The sequence below is a fragment of the Lagenorhynchus albirostris genome, chromosome 5, assembly GCF_949774975.1.
Source record: "Lagenorhynchus albirostris chromosome 5, mLagAlb1.1, whole genome shotgun sequence".
NCBI classification, from domain to species: Eukaryota; Metazoa; Chordata; class Mammalia; order Artiodactyla; family Delphinidae; genus Lagenorhynchus; species Lagenorhynchus albirostris.
In genome coordinates, this window is record NC_083099.1 from 90,930,474 (window position 1) to 90,934,652 (window position 4,179).

A 4,179-nucleotide genomic window follows, 5' to 3' on the forward strand; every position below is an offset into this window, starting at 1 on the left:
CGTAAAATTAAAAAGCTCCTCCCTCAGTGAAAGTCCCTTTAGTTATACACAGCCTTTCAAGAACATTTTATATAATTATACCACCTTATATAGTAGCATTTTGGAGAATAGAAGTAAGGGAAAGTGTGACTGACTTCCATGTTTCTTCCTCTGTATTGACCACATGTGGGACGCAACATTCTATTAAGGAACACTGGAGTTCAGGTGTTCCATCCTGTGACCATCAATAACATGAACGGCGGTCAGAGGAATGGCAATAACGTGTAATGTGAAAGAACATCTGCCCGGTGGACGACTCAACGGAAGATATGAGATAAACTCCTTCTTTCTCAAGGGGTGCTGGAAGAATGGGACTCGTGGAGCAGGGGAGACCTATACTTGGAGTACAAGGATGCTCTCATTTGCTCCAAGGTGAGCTGGCTTGCTGAATTCTTCTCCTTGGCCTAGAGAGAGGCTGGACCATCCCCAATCAGAGGAAGCCCAGCCTGAAAATCTCCACTCACCCTCTTCAGACCTAAACACTTTTGACTTACCTGCAGGTGGCTCTTTTGCTAATGACTGTCTCCCTGGGCTTCACTAAAAGGAAGATGGAGGGCTTGTTTCTCCTGAGGGTGTGTAGGAACTCTTCCCCGAGAATAAACCCCTTCTTGGCAGTGCAGTCGAGCAGGTCATCAGCACACTCCTGCCTCAGTGTGGCTGACCTTCTCCTGCCTGACACTGGCAAGGCCCTCAGATTGTCAGGCTGCAGCCCGAGTTTTCCAGTCTCTGCCCAGTAGCTCATCCAACTCTTCTGTTATTTCCTTTATCTGCACAAGAGGTCGAGTATCTAAAACTCTATTGTAGGTGATGAGGGCATTTTGGCTTCTGAACCCAATTTCCAATGTGTGTGGTCAGGGGATTCCCACCACCACCACCAAGCAATACTTAGGACACCAGCCGGGTGTCCTACAAGTCAACACGATTCTAACATGATCCGCCGTGAGATAGTATCAGACCACAAAACACCAGTTGCGAGCCCAGGTTGTTACCTCTGCTTCTGACCCACTGGCTATAAGTCTGAGGTCCCCAGAGCCCCCTACTTGGGTTTCATTAATTTGCTGGAACAGCTCACAGAACTCAGGAAACCCATTTCCTCACTAGATTACCAGTTTATTACAAAGAATACTAAAAGACATGAATCAACAGCCAGAATGAGGAGATACATAGGGCGAGGTCCAGAACAGAGAAGCTTCTGTCCTCACGGAGCTGGAACCCGTGGAAGCATTCTGGTTCCCCAACCTGGAAGCTCTCAAAACCCTCTCCTTTTGGGTTTTTAGGGAGGTTTCATTACCTAGGCATAACTGATTGAATCATTGGCCATGGTGATTGAACTCAATCTTCAGCCCCTCTCCCCTCTCTGGAAATCAGGGGATGAACTGAAAGTTCCTCTATTCATGGTCGGTTCCCTTAGCAACAAGTTCCCATCCTTAGTCACCTCATTAATATAAACCCAGTTGTAGTGGAAAGGAGTTTATTATGAATAACAAGAAACCTATTTTACCTTTATGGCTGTGAAGCAATTTCAGGAACTGAGGACAAGAGATCAAAAGAGTTTGGGGATCCGTGAGCCAGGACAAAGACCAAATACATATGAGAAATACAGAGAAATAGCTTTTGGTCATCTAATAACCAAATACGTATTTCTTATATGTACTACAATATTGCAGAGGGTAAAAATAATCTCATGAGGTATAAAGATGGGGCTAATCTTCATTTGAACCATATGAAATTCTTTTCTTGACAGTCAGAAAACAGTTAAGTATTGGCAATTTCATATGATTCACCTAATGGTTCTTCCTGCCTCAAAAGGCAATGTAGGGCACGTCAATTCCCCAACTCAGCTACACTCATTCGATTTCCATGATTTCAGCAAAGCACATACACAGAGGACTCAAGCGTGTATCTCCAGCTCCCTCTTCTCTCCTGACCCATTGGACATCCCCATTTGGGTGTCACAGATGCACCACAAAGTTGCTAATATGTCCCAGTTAAAATCACCCTTCCTTCCTTTTCTCAGACCTACTCATTCTGTATTCCTTATGGCACATGGCTCCAATGTCTACCCAAAGTCACCCAGGTCTACCCAGGAGACTTCTTGGCTGCTGTTTCCTTAATCGTCACCTCCACTCGATAGACACACGTATTAATAATGTCTCCTTAGCGGTGGTCAGTCAATTTCCTACTTCCCCACTGCCCTCTTCTAAGCCTACATTGGTCCATGCAAGTGTCCTGGGGCCATCTTGTTTCTCACTTGACTCTTTTTCAAGGCCTCCTACCAGGTAGTCCTCCATCCCCACAGGCCTTATAGTCTTTGGGATCCATACCACCTGAGTTTTCTTTCTTTCTTTTTGTAATAGCTTTTTTCTTTAACTTTTTATTTTATATTGGAGTATAGCCGATTAACAATGTGTGATAGTTTCAGGTGCACAGCAAAGCAACTTAGCCATGCATATACATGTATCCATTCTCCTCCGACTCCCTTCCCATACAGGCTGCCACATAACATTGAGCAGAGTTCCCTGTGCTATACAGTAGGTCCTTGTTGTACACAACCTGAGTTTTCACCAGTTAATAGTTACAAGTAACTGATTACTACTGTTAAAAATGACCAAAGAAGACAACTTAGGTGATACAAACAAACTTTATTTGATACTTCATGAAGTGAACAGTCAGAACGTCAAAATGGGGCGGAATGCAGGAAGCTTTTGTAGGCTAAAGAAGGAACAAGGAAGTAAGTAGAGACCCCAGAGTTGGCTTCGTGTTTGGGGAACCACCTTTCTGATCAAGTGGAACATTTCCAGGGACACAAAAGTTGTCTAAGTTTTGCTTTGCTGACATGGCACCCTGGGCAGAAGCAGCTCCATCTTGGGCCAAGAAACTTATTTCAACACTGCACAGGAAGAACAATATGCAACGCTATGCTCCCAGATGGCTGCAGTTGGGCAGAAGGGGGAAACGTGATCCTTCATCTTTCTGGAAGGGGAAATGATTTTTAACTGTCAGAAATCTGATAAAAAATTAAAAGTACATAAAATCAGTTACATAAATTATAAAACATAAGTCATGATTCTATTTGTTTTGTGACAACTTAAAAAATGACTAATTCTTCATCAATGTAGAAAATAAATACGGATCACTACAATATCCAAGTGGTTGTTCCCACTTCCTCCCTCCTCTGCAAATATTATACTCACCCTGTGCCTGTGGTTGGAATTCAGTATTGGAAGTGGAGGAGGCTGGAGGGAGTGGAGGGCAGGAAGAGAGGATCCAGATGGAAAAGGTGGGAAAATGTCAGAGAGAAATTTCCCTTGTGCCCAGTTTCGCTCAGAGCTGCTTCTGCCTGGAGCTCTACAACAAAAACGGTTCAGAAAGGAAGCCAAAGAGAAAAAACTCTTTTGTGAAGCTTTCCAGGTGTAGACATGTCTGAAAAGCTGATTGTGTTTCTTCCCAATCATGCAGGTCCACGGTCACCCAGGTCCAATCAGCACAAAGACTGAGATGATAAACATACGTCACAGAAGTTTCTGGACTCCAGGCTTCTTTTCAGAGACAAAAAATGCTTGAAATATACGGTTCCTCTCTGGAGGTTTTGTTCATCGCAGGCCCATGTTTTACTAACTGTCAGTTGGGGAAGCAAAGGCAAGAGTCAGCACCATGTCCTGAGGATCTATCTTCTGGGGATTTCAGGAGACACCAGGGAGTGCTGTGAGCTATGGGGAAACATCCCACATCTGCCCTGGAGGAGCAGTTCATCTGGCTACTGTATTTTGTATAGCAACAACAGTTTTTCAATCAGATAGATGTTCTCCTACTTTCCTTCATCCAGGTAGTCCATTTCTGCCCAGTCAGGCAGATTGGCTGAACAGAAAGACTAGCCTGCTCATCCCAGGGTCTGGAAATGCCAAATGTATTTCTTTTAAATCCTGGACTGCTTTTCACTGAACGAGGCCAAGCCTCCATCCAGAAGGTTCTGCTTGGCAATTAAGCCAGGTCGTGCACATGGGCTGCTAGGGGTCGGGACCTCGTGTTGGGCTGTGAGGGCTGGAGGTCCCCCATTCGCCTCTACCATGCAGTGAGCCAGGCTGGAGCAGTGGAAAGAGCATGGGGTTTACAGACAGTTTCTAGCAACGTTCCTGACTA

The 4,179-nt window shown here is 44.8% G+C and overlaps 1 long non-coding RNA gene across 1 annotated transcript; it reads right to left on the reverse strand.

Moving 5' to 3' along the window:
- Positions 1–2,661: 2,661 nt before the first annotated feature.
- On the reverse strand, positions 2,662–3,693 carry LOC132520619 (uncharacterized). Its single transcript, XR_009540584.1, has 2 exons — positions 3,234–3,693; positions 2,662–3,046 (listed from the first exon to the last, which is right to left on the reverse strand). It is a non-coding gene; the product is annotated as an uncharacterized LOC132520619 (long non-coding RNA).
- Positions 3,694–4,179: the final 486 nt, after the last annotated feature.